The sequence below is a fragment of the Triturus cristatus genome, chromosome 8 (assembly GCF_964204655.1).
Source record: "Triturus cristatus chromosome 8, aTriCri1.1, whole genome shotgun sequence".
Taxonomy (NCBI): Eukaryota; Metazoa; Chordata; class Amphibia; order Caudata; family Salamandridae; genus Triturus; species Triturus cristatus.
This window is the reverse complement of record NC_140591.1, coordinates 1,587,818,360-1,587,831,848: the sequence shown is the minus strand read 5'-3', so window position 1 is coordinate 1,587,831,848 and position 13,489 is coordinate 1,587,818,360.

The following is a 13,489-nucleotide window of genomic DNA, read 5'->3' as shown; positions in this document are numbered from 1 at the left end:
TTCCGCAACCTGTCTGTACAATAAACATCCTTCTTCTGCACATATGTGGATGTCTGTAACTCCTGTAATGCGTCTGCCTGTTCACTTACAGTGGCCCACAGCTAGTTTCATGGCATGGCATATTGAGGTTGAGAATCAACGTTTGTAGCTGGCTCTTGGTAGGAGTGTCACCTGCCTGGCATACGTGTCCAGGGCATATTGCACAGACCTGACTCTATATGTAGCATATGTGTATTGCCTGTTGAACATGTGTTCAGTACATTGACATTGGTGGTGTACTGTACTCACTCTTTGTTGTCCCTTCTAATTCACTGCAGGGCTCCGCCTCTCCCTCGACCAATTCCGGACTTGGCTGACCTAAGGGAACTTGACTGTATACGCCGCTACCGCTTCCCCCAACGTTTGATTGAGGACTTGACGACACGGCTGGCACCACACCTCCAACCGCTACACACGTATCCTACTGCACTGACACCCAAGATGAAGGTGATGGCAGCCCTACATTTCTTTGCCACGGGTACCTTTCAACATACCATTGCCCATGTCGGTGGCATGTCCCAAACCATGTTAAGCCGTGTTCTGCATGATTTTTTAGAGTCCATGTTGGAGCACCTTGATGAGTTCATAAAATTCCCAACTCCTGAGCAGTTGACAGCTGTCAAGCGTGAGTTCTATGCCCTGGGAGGGATGCCCCATGTCATTGGGTCCATAGATGGAACACAGGTGGCTTTGGCACCACCACAGGCACAGGAGGTAGCCTTCCGTAACCACAAGCATTACCACTCCATTAATGCCCTTGCGGTGTGTCTTGCCAACATGGTGATTTCACATGTCTGTGCTCGTTTTCCAGGATCAGCACACGATGCCTACATCATGAGGCGTAGCAGGGTGCCTGAAATGATGCTGCAGCTGCGCAACGAACGAGTATGTATTGTTGGTGGGTATACTCTGGCAGTCCTGTATTTAACGTCATCTTCCGGTCTTACTGCTTCTCCTGACCCACTCTTGTCCATGATGTTTCCATGTAGGGGACGCTGGCTATCCCAACATGCCATGGCTGATCACGCCTCTCCGCAACCCCAGCACGGCTGACGATCACCGCTACAACAACGCCCATGGGCGGATCAGGCGAGTGATAGAGAGGACGTTTGGCCTCCTGAAGAGCCGATTCCGTTGCCTCCACAAGACCGGTGGCGCACTCCCATATGCACCGGTGAAGGTCTGCAAGATATTCATCGTGTGCTGCATGCTGCACAACATGGCAGTGGAGAAAGCTGTGCCACTCATCCTGGATCCAGATGAGCAGGACCATCCACCCGTGGAGGATCAAGGGCTTGGTCACGAGGCAAGTGATGTGGAGGAGGAGGAGGCGGTAGAGGACATGCGGAGTCGGCTCATACGCAACTTCTTTGCTTAGTGGTGAGTTCCAGTGTCTGAGTGTGCACGCATTGGGCCGTGTGTGGCAAGTGTTGCAAAGTGTGTGTCCATCTGCATGTCTGCCAAGTGAGTCAGAGGTGTGTTTGGATGTGTCACTCGAGTTATGGTGCAATAGAAGAATGTTTTTCCAGAGTCATCATTGTCACCTAGCATGTTGACAACCTTATACGTGTCGAGTACATGCACATGCATGCGGATGTGCTTCTTTTGGCTGACTTCTGGTGTGTCTCCCATCCACAGGTACTTGCGCATGCTGTCTGCTGGTGGCATTGTTGCGCTCCTGCTATTCCTCATGAACACAGCAACATTTGCTGAATCAGCGTTACATGCACGGACAAGTTAGAATATCTCCTTCGGGTAAGGGATGCAGCACGGCTTTTTGGGAGTGGTATTTGTTTTGAATGTGTGTGCACTGCTCCTGTTCATATTTGGATACTTTACATACATGTAGAATCACCATGGGGCACATGACATGGAGCTGAATTCACCGGAATTGATGGTCAGACTTGGTGACAGTTATCTGTAATGGGATTGTGATGAAGCCATCAATGTGTGTAACACTGCCCTCGGAAACATACGGGTTGCACCGGGTTGACATGGTGTGTGAATTCCCCGTTAGGGGCTCAATGGTGTATTGCAGCCTCTCCGTGAGCAGCAGGGGGTGTTTAGCTGTAACCCGTCACTTGTGTGCCAGTGCTATGGATTTCCAGCATCTGTGGTGCAAAGGGGGGTGCCAGTGTTGGTCCCACGTGTTCATCCACATGACCTGTGTATGTGTTGACAGAGTTGCATTAGCATTCCGACACACATGAGTAATAAAGGTGTCCCTCTGCCTCCAAGGAGCCTCATCTCTGTCAATGGTGGTCTGTTGCCACTGTGCATGCGGCATGTCTGGCATTGTTCTCAGAGATGGTGCGTATGAGTCTATGTGTAGAGTAGCAAGATGCAAGCTGTTTGTCAGGGATTAGAATCTGTATTGTGCATGATGTCCATGGCTGTGTAGGTATTGTGGCATGTCAGTCTCCACGACGGCCACTGTGCTGCATGTGAATCCATTGTGTGTGTGTGTGCCATGTTGAACCAGACATTCCTTCCTTGACATACACCTTTTGCATAGTTCCTTCCTGAGATCCTTGTCTTTGTGTGCTACTTGTGGCATTGTTTTCTTGACATGGCACATGCTGCTGCAGGCCCTGCAGCAAGGGCACCCAGTGTCCACGCAAACAAGCTGGTGTTCATCATGGATTGCTTGCTGACATGTGCTATGCTGATCAGCAGCATCTGTGCCTCATGCGGCAGCACACTCTGCATTATGCACAAGATCTCCAGTTCCATCCACCTCAAGGCAAGAGGGATACCATCCCCCAGGTCAACTACGACATCCGTGTCTAATCATACCCTGCACTCTACGGACATGTGCGTTACAATTCCCACGATACTTGTCCACATCCAGGGTGCATCTGCACAGCTCTGCTTCTACATCCGGCGACCAGGCCACATCAACGTCCAACAGAGATGGGGGGAGTGGATCACTGCCAGCTGCAGGATGACCTTCTCAATCCACGCACACACTCAGGATGCAGCCCACAACCACAACACAACCTTGTGGCACTGTGATCCAACACCCCATTGTGCCATCTCCATGCATCCAACCTTGGCCGGCCCACCATTCTCCACATCCACCTGACTCAAGCATGCAGGACATGGTTCTGCCACGTGTCTACACATACCTGGGAGTAGCACCCCAGGACACTCCACATGATCCCTGACCTCTGCGCATGACTGTTGCTCTTCTAAATAGGTCTGTAGGCACAGTTGTGCGGCCACCCCCTCAGCTGGTTGGGCCCATCACGGGTGAGTATGGTGCTCCATGTCTGTCTTGGATGATACATTGTGACCCATGTGTGTCCTGTGCCAGACTCCGACCCCAGGGTATGGATGGTTGGAGTTACTACTGAAATCAGGCATGGTTTGACTTTACAACACACACATGTAGTGGAATAATGCAAAATGACGGCATCATCTGGTGATTGTGATGATTTTTATTTGTGGTGGGGCACGTGTTTGGGGGGATGACAAGAGGTGCTTGGCGGGAGTGTAGAATCCAAAGTTCACAGGGGGAGTTGGTATCCTTGCCATTGAAAGTCATCAGAGTCTATGCCACAGTCTTTGTCTACATTGGTCAGACAGTGACCAGCAAGGCCATGTGGAAGAGAATGTCATTTGCTGATGTGCTGCTGTTGGGCCAGAGGACCAGGTGCCAGGCCAGGTGACCTGGGAGATGGTGACGTTCCGCTGACTCTCACGGTCTTTTGCGTGGACGACCCACCCTCCTGCGGGGACCCTCAGAAGCAGGCCGTGACGATGCTTGTGATGCTCCGTCGGATGAATCCTCCTCCTCCTGATCCCTCCCTGTGGGTGGTGATGTTCTTCGCCTGGTGGCACAGGGAGGGTTGCCCATGTTTTCGGCAATCCGACGGAGTACACGGGTCATGTCCGTTTGCACCGCCACAAGCTCAGCCTCTCTTGCCTCCATCCGTCCTTGGTGTCGCTGTTGACAGGCATGTTGCTCGGCCTGCAGGGTCTTCATCTCCTCGAGTGTCCCCTTGATGTCTGTGAGGGTGGACGCAATCTGGACCATGCCCCTGGCGTCATGCCGGTATGAGTCGAGGATGTTGCTGACGTGTGACATTACCGGTTCCTGAGCCAACTGGTCAGGTTCGTGCCTCCGCCGTCCTCCACTCCCACCACCCCTGCCCACTTGCACCTGGCCTGCCGTTGTGGGCACATCGGGTCTCCGGGACCCCTGAGGGATGGCATTTGCGGTGTCGTCTGCCTCCTCCTGGGTGCCCGGAGAACCTTGTCCCTCCTGGACAGACTGGCTGTGTTGTTGTGTGCGGGCAGGGCTCCTGGGTGTCTCCTGGGATGTGGCAGGAGTGGGGGTGGTGGTTGGCACAGTTGTATCTGACGCAGGTGCTGCAGGTGGTTGGACACCAGAGGGGCCAGGTTGGTCTGGGTCATCCACGGAGTGGTGAGAGTCGTCGCTGCTGGTGGGGTCCTCTTCAGGCAGAGCCTGGTCCTGTGAGTCTTACCCCCAGTGTTGGGGGGAGATCGACGACATTGACCTGTGTGTGAGAGAGACAGTGTTAATTGTGTTACATGCGACATCCATGTTTCATTCATTTTTGATTTGGCACAGTTCCTCTGGGTGGTTGGATTTGGCTAGCATTCCTCTCACAGTGCACTTGTGCATGGGTATGTCCCTTGGCCACAGCTTTCGACACTTTACCTATGTGTGACACAATCTTAGTTGATGCATCTTTTGGGAACGCAGTCAGCAGTGTAGTGAGCGGGCGTAGCAAGCCATTCAGAGCCGCCTTACGTGTTGCACTGTACGTGGCCAAATGGTGTTTTTTCCATGCTATTTGAGAATGCAGGTAGGTAAATTAACCATTTGTGACAGGGTTCTGACAAACACAGTGGGTGGGTATACTGGGTGTAAGGTTATGTTTGTGCCTGCAGCCCGGATGTACTCGTGCACAGATTGACACATGGCCCAGTGTTTATCAAAGGTTGAAGGGGGGGTTTACGCACTGCCAAACCTTGTCTACATGCACACAGTCCACCTGCTGACGAGCGGACATGGCCACACCACCCAAGGGTGATTTGGTCTCCCTCTGTCTCCCTTTCTCCCTCCCTCTGTCAGCCTCCTCCCTCTGTCCGTCTCCCTTTCTCCCTCCCTCTGTCAGCCTCCTCCCTCTGTCCGTCTCCCTCTGTCTCCCTTTCTCCCTCCCTCTGTCACCCTCCTCCCACTGTCCATCTCCCTCTGTCTCCCTTTCTCCCTCCCTCTGTCAGCCTCCACCCACTGTCCGTCTCCCTCTGTCTCCCTTTCTCCCTCCTCTGTCACCCTCCTCCCTCTGTCCGTCTCCCTCTGTCTCCCTTTCTCCCTCCCTCTGTCAGCCTCCTCCCACTGTCCGTCTCCCTCTGTCTCCCTTTCTCCCTCCCTCTGTCAGCCTCCTCCTTCCCTCTGTCTGTCTCCCTGTGTCCACCACTGTCTCCGTCCCTCTCTCTCCCCCTCTCCCTCCCTCTGTGTGTCACCCTCTGTCACCTCAGCCCAGCTTCCTGGGCACACACAGTTTGCAGGTCTTTCAAAGGCCATTGGCTTGTTCATGTGGGTTTGTTTCTTCTCTGCGGGCACCCATTGGGCGGAGTGTCTGAGTCTGCGCTGCTGCTGTTGCGGTTTGTGCTGATACTCTTTCAGAGTGATGCGTCTTCATTAGCTGCTGTTATGTTCAAATTGTGCCTTCATACCCATGTCGTCCTGCAACGCGGCCACCATTAGCAGGCAAAACAGTACTGTGTGGGGACACACTGTTTGTATGGCTGTGCCCTAAGCCATATGGGCTGAGGGCATTGTTGTGTGCTTCAGAGTTGCTCTATGTTAGTTTTGAGGCCCACCCTCCCGGCATCAGGGACATCCTGTCTTGTGTTGGTGTTTTGTGTGGCCTGTGACTTGGCATGGCCTTGCTTGGTGCATGGGGCATGGAGGCGCTAGTGGCATGTGTGTGTTTTTGGAGTGTGGTTGTGTACGGTGCTGGCTTTGGGGGGTTGCGTGCATGATTGGTATTTTGGTTGTGTATGGCGTTCCCCCCATGTGAGGTGAGTTGTTTGTGTACTCACCAGGCTCTCGGACTCCTTCTACTCCATCTACTCCCACCGGCGGCAGCGTGGCCATCACCTTCTCCTCCCAGGGATGGTAGTGTACCGGTCTGCGGGCCGGACCTCCTCCAGTGATGTTGGCCTGGTTGTGCTCGTCCGTCATTTTTCGGCGGACCGTCCTCCGCAGATCGTACCACCTGGCTTGGCACTCATGCCTGGTCCTTCTGGTGGGCCCAACAGCATTCACAGAATTGACAATCCTCTCCCACATGGCAGATTTTTCGGATATGCTGGTCCGTCTGACCAATGTTCCAAAGAGCTGTGGCTCGACTCTGACGATTTCGTCGACAAGGACCTCCAGCTCCTCCTTTGTGAACTTTGGATTCTTGTTAGTGGGCATGGTGTGGGGTGTGGGTGTGGATGGTTGTGGGGGTGTGGGTGTGGATGGTTGTGGGGGTGTGAGTGTGGTTGTGCAGGTGTGTGTGTGTGAATGTAATGAATGGGTGTTTGTGATGGTGGTTGTGTGAAGGAGTGCAAGTGTAAGGTGTATTGATGTATGTAGTATGGTGCAGTGCGTTGTCTCTGTGGTCTGGCAGTAGTGGATCTGTTGCAAAAGATCATGGTTTGTGTGTGCTGGGCCTTTTTATTGGTCCATTTGTGGGTGTGGCTGTGTTTGAACTTTGGGTGGGTGTGTTATAAGGAGTGGTAGTGGTTTGGGCCTCTGTTTAGCTGTTTGCCAGTTGCAGGTCAGTGTATGGGATGTATTTGGGCTTGTTGGACATGTTTTGTGGTGTTGTGTGCATCTAATTGACTCTCCTTGTGTATTTTTTGGTTTGTCCTGGTTCAGTACGAGTGTTTTTTGCGTCTGTACGGTGCGTACATGGGCCATGTTGTTGTACAGTGCTGTCCTTTGCTATGGCTTAGTACGACTCGTACATACGCGATGTTGGGTGAGGGTGCTGGTGTGGGGGCCTGGGGTAGGATGCGTACAGACACGGGCAGGGTGTTGGTCCGCAACGTCCATCGGTGGTGGTGTTTCGCACCGTACATACAGGGGGGCTGGCTTTACGGTCCGTACCTACACTAGTGGGGTGTTGGTACGCTCCATTCATACACGGGTGGGGGTACGGTCCGTACATACACGGGTGGGGGTACGGTCCGTACATACACTGGTGGGGTGTTGGTACGCTCCATTCATACACGGGTGGGGGTACGGTCTGTACATACACGGGTGGGGGTACGGTCTGTACATACACTGGTGGGGTGTTGGTACGCTCCATTCATACACGGGTGGGGGTACGGTCCGTACATACACGGGTGGGGGTACGGTCCGTACATACACTGGTGGGGTGTTGGTACGCTCCATTCATACACGGGTGGGGGTACGGTCTGTACATACACGGGTGGGGGTATGGTCTGTACATACACTGGTGGGGTGTTGGTACGCTCCATTCATACACGGGTGGGGGTACGGTCCGTACATACACGGGTGGGGGTACGGTCCGTACATACACTGGTGGGGTGTTGGTACGCTCCATTCATACACGGGTGGGGGTACGGTCCGTACATACACGGGTGGGGGTACGGTCTGTACATACACTGGTGGGGTGTTGGTACGCTCCATTCATACACGGGTGGGGGTACGGTCCGTACATACACGGGTGGGGGTACGGTCCGTACATACACTGGTGGGGTGTTGGTACGCTCCATTCATACACGGGTGGGGGTACGGTCCGTTCATACACTGGTGGGGTGTTGGTACGCTCCATTCATACAAGGGTGGGGGTACGGTCGTACATACACGGGTGGGGGTACGGTCCGTACATACACTGGTGGGGTGTTGGTACTCTCCATTCATACACGGATGGGGGTACGGTCCGTACATACACGGGTGGGGGTACGGTCCGTACATACACTGGTGGGGTGTTGGTACGCTCCATTCATACACGGGTGGGGGTACGGTCCGTACATACACGGGTGGGGAGTTGGTACGCTCCATGCATACACAGGTGGGGGTACGGTCCGTACATGCACGGGTGGGGGTACGGTCCGTACATACACTGGTGGGGTGTTGGTACGCTCCATACATACACTGGTGGGTGTTCGGCACGTACATCTGTGGCCGGGGGGGCATTTGGCACGTACATGCGGGGGATGGGGGGGTCAGCGCATACATATGGGGTCTGGGGTGGGGTGTTGGGCGCGTATGCAGGCACGTGTCTCCATGGTTGCTATAGGAGTTCGGTCCGTACGGTGTATTTTCCATACACTTGTAAAATCGAAAGGACGGGAGTGATCGTACTTGCGCGGTCGGACTTCATTTTTCCGATTCGTACGGTAAATCATCTGGGGATGTGTCGGACACATTTTCCGACCCGAGGACGTGTGGGGAAATGTTCCCGATGTGATTCATATGGAGTTTTTCCCATGCGAATCGTACTTGGCAGTTTGTACGCTACTTGTACGATTCGTACAGAAACAAATCCGGATACAATTCGTACGGGGGAAATTTTTCCAGGATCCGAATCGGCCCCTCAATGTTTTTTTTAAAAATATCTAATTTTATACTATTATTTTTAAAAATAACTCCCCACCCTTCTCCCCTAATATCCCCACATCCCACCCATAAATACAAAATATAATTTCCAATTAGATTTTCGAATCAAATTCATATAATTTCGAATTTACATTAAATTTTCTCAATTTTAAATTATTTACTATTAAAAATTTAGTAATTAATCTCTAATTTTATACTAGTATTTTAAATACACGCCACACCCTTACACCCTAATAACCTAACATCCCACCCATGAAATAAAAAGATAATTTCTAAATTATTTTAAAAATTAAAATAAAATATTTTCAAAATTACATTCAAATGTATAAATTTCTAATTCTTTAATATTAAATTTTATAAATGTATTATCTGATTTTACACTAATATTTTAAAAACACTCCCCACCCTTATACACTAATAACCCAACATCCCACCCATGAAACAAAAATATAATTTTTAAATAATTTACAAAATTTAAAATATATAATTTCGAAATTACATTAAAATTTAGAAATTTCTAAATCTTCAATATTAAATATTTTTACATTATTATCTGATTTTACACTAATATGTTTTAAACACTCCCCACCCTTATCCCCTAATAACCCAACATCCCGCTCCTAAAACATAAATATAATTTCTAAATTATTTTCAAAATTAAAAATATATAATTTCAAAATTACATTACAATTTAGAATTTTTTAATTATTTAATATTTAAAATGTTTTAATTATTATCTGATTTTACACTAATATTTTTAAAACATTCCCAAACCCTTATCCCCTAATAACCCAACATCCCGCTCCCAAAACATATCATACAATAAATTACTTAACACTATTAATTACATTTAAAAAAATAATAAACAAACTCACATCAACAAGCCAAGGGCCATTCAAAGATCTGCAAAACGTGTGTGCCTAGGAAGCTGGGCTGAGGTGACAGAGGGTGACACACAGAGGGAGGGAGAGGGGGACAGAGAGGGAGGGAGACACAGGGAGACGGACAGAGGGAGGAGGCTGACACAGGGAGGGAGGGAGAGGGGGACAGAGAGGGAGTGAGAAAGGGACACACAGGGAGACCAATTCAGCCTTGGGGGGTGTGGGAATGTCTGCTCGTCAGCAGGTGGACTGCGTGCATGTAGACAAGGGTGGCCAGTGGCAGCAGCCCCCCTCTCCTCCATGCCAAAACACAGGGCCATGTCACAACCTGTGCACAAGCACAACGACAGCTACCTGCATCATTGAAGTGTGTGGAACAACTTCATGTGCCCACGTACAGTGCAACACGGATGGCGCCAATGCACGGCTCGCCACACCTGCCCACTCCACTGCTGACTGCAGTCACACTTGACGCAGCAAGTAAGACTGTGCCACACATAGTTAAAGTCGCCAAAGCTGTGCCCAAGGGACATACCCATGCACAAGTGCACTGTGAGTGGAATGCAAGACAGATCCAAATTCCCAGAGGAAATGTTCCAACTTTGAAACTAATGAAACATGGATGTTGCATGGAACAAAATTAACATTGTCTCTCTCACACACAGGTCAACGTGGTGGATCACCCCCCAACACTGGGGGGGAAGACTCACAGGACCCGGGTCGGCGGGATGAAGGAGCCACCGGCAGCGACGACTCTCACCACTCTGTGGATCAACCCGACCCCGACCAACTTGGCCCCTCTGGTGTCCAACGACCTGCAGCACCTGCGTCAGGTACAACGGGGCCAACCACCACCCCCACTCCTGCCACATCCCAGGAGATACCCAGGATCCCTGCCCCACCACCACAAAGCAGCCAGGCTGGCCAGGAGGGACAAGGTTCTCCGGGCACCCAGGAGGAGGCAGGCAACACCGCAAATGTCATCCCTCAGGGGTCCCGGAGACCCGATGTGCCCACGACGGCAGGCCAGGCGCAAGTGGGCAGGGGTGGTGGGAGTGGAGGACGGCGGAGGCGCCAGCCTGACCAGTTGGCTGGGGAACCGGTATATGCCCATGTCCGTAACATCCTGGACACATACCGGCAGGACCCCACGGGCATGGCCCAGGTTGTGACCGTCCTCGAGGGGATCAAGACCCAGCAGGCCCAGCAACATGCGGAGCTACATGCCTGTCTACTGCAACACCAAAGGAGGATGGAGGACAGACAGGCTGAGCTCGTGACGGTGTTCACGGGAATTCACACTACACTCCGTCGGATGGCCGTCAACATGGCCAACCCTCCCTGTGCCAGAAGGCGTAGAACATCACCACCCACAGGGAGGGATCAGGAGGAGGAGGAGGAAACATCCGATGGAGCATCCCAAACATCGTCACAGCCTGCTTCTGAGGGTCCCCGCAGGAGGCCGGGTCGTCCACGGAAACAACTGTGAGGGTCGGCGCTACAGCACCATCTCCCAGGACACCTGGCCTGGCACCTGGCCCACTGGAGCAACAGCATCACAGCATCAAAAGACATTCTCTGCCACATGGCCTTGCTGGTCACTGTCTGACCAATGTTGACTAAGACTGTGGCATGGACTCTGAGGGCCCGATTCACAGAACAAACTTAAGACTAAATCCTAAACTTAGTACCAATCTGGTATTCACAGAATGCACCTAGTACTTCTGGTATTCACAGAATGAACTTACTACTTTTGCGATTCACAAAATTAACTTAGGACTTTTGCTATTCACAGAATCCATTTACGACCACTAAACTTACGTCCGCACTCGGGCCGGAATTTCCGCACCCGGAGCGGAAATTCCGGGCCCGGAGCGTAATATTCGCTCCCGGGCCGGAAAGTCCGGCCTCGGGCCGGAAATCCCGCTTCCGGGCCGGAACATCAGAATTGGGACCAGACTACATTAACTGTTGCCATTGATCATTTGAGCCAAGGGGAAACACCTGTTCAAGTCCCTACCATCCCCCACCATGCATCAGCTGACGCACTCCAGCCAATCACAGCCAACAGCTCCAGTTAGCCATCATGTTGCTAGTGCCTACCATCCCCCACCATGATCCAGCTGAAGCCAATTAACACAGATTGACCAGCAGCAAAAAACATTTAAAAGTAGCACACAGTGAAGGAACCGGTTTGGCCACACACAGTTTGTATTTGCAAGCAGAGACTGGCTAAGAAAATGGAGCTCCTGAAGAGAAAGAGGAACTATACAGCAGAGGAGACCACCATGCTTGTGGAGTTCATTGTCAGGCACCACAAACGCCTCTATGGACTCCCACCCTACTGCACCAGTGGGACCAAGAAGGCAGCCCTGTGGCAGCAATTAGCCACTGCTGTCACAGCATTGGGGGAGGAGAGGCGCACTGTCCAGGACCTTAAAAATAAATGGCAGGATGAGCGGCTGAGGGTAAAGGAGAAATACTCCAGGATGGAATTACAATGGATCCTCCCAGCCGCACACTCTGGACCACGCATCCGCCTCACCACACAGGAGGAGGACATCCTGACAACCATACACCCCCACTTGGTCCATGGGCTGCCTGTCAGTGACGTCCGCTACGTGGTACCAGGTAAGTGGGATGAAAAGTTAAAGTGCATGAATAGAATGTCTGTGTTGCACTGTCAGTGTGAATAAGGAAGTAGTCCAAAGTGTATAAATTAATCCGTCAGTCAGAGACTCCTGTGTCACCCTCTGTATGTAGCACTACAAGTCCCACAATCCTTAGCGATGGAAATGGCAAATCCCTCCCCCACTTCTGAAAACATGGCCACTGTCCAGTTGCATTAATACACCAGCCCGCTAAGTAGCAATTGACAAATAACAGCAGAGATGCGCCAGTAACAATGCCACACCCAATCCAACTCTTGTGCAACCGCGGATGCGTCACATTGACAATGCGGTGCACTGTGGCACTGGGATAGACAGATGGGTGTCGCAACTGATGGCATTAGGGGGATGCTCTGCTGGAGTAGTGTTGCAAGTGTGACGCAACTCCAACTATGCCCATGGACCGCCTACACCTAACGTTCAGGGCAACTCATTACAGGTGCCTCAAGCTGGTTTAAGTTTGCATGGCAACACCCTATGAAAAGTGACTACGTGAAATGCTGTCGATTACAATGCATCACTTGTACGAGGCATAACCAAATAAACACACACCCTGCCTACATCACAGCTGATGCATGTTTAATGTTGCGCAGGACCGCACACCGTGAGGCATACCCATAGATGCATTACATTGTGAATAAGTCTAAATGTGTCACCTGTATTACCCCACCGCTGTGTCACAGAAGTGACGCAACTGCGGTGTAAATGTATTACAAGTGTCGTGGAAACATGCCACTAAATCTCTAAGAAGTAAATCACCCCGTGCAAGCTTAAAGCACAAAGCAGAAGGTGAGAGAACCATCTGGTCCAAAAGTCAGACACCTATTCTGTTGTACATTTGCCACCCTGCCACGCCACTACGACCCCAATGCACCACTGCTCCTACCTGCCCAGTCAGCAGCAGTACTGCATAACACTGTTAGCATGCAGAAGAAATGGGGAAATCACAGAAATGTTCCACAAGCACATATTCCAGATGTTTAGTTTTCTCTCTTCTCACCCATTGACACATTCAGCCAGAGCACAGACAACTGCCGCAGCAGAGGTCCCTGCATCGACTGGGAGGCATCGCCACCGTACACCCTCACCGACTGGTAAGTCCAAGTGGCCATGAGATGGTCAAACTCAAAATGCATACATTGCCAGGAGTGACCGAGGGACATGTAGTGCCCACATATGAAAGTCAACCAGAGATGTACAAATAGCTGCATTACTATTGGAGTAGTCAATGGACATCCACCTTTAGCTAATTATAATTGTGAACAGCTGAAGACAATATATTACAT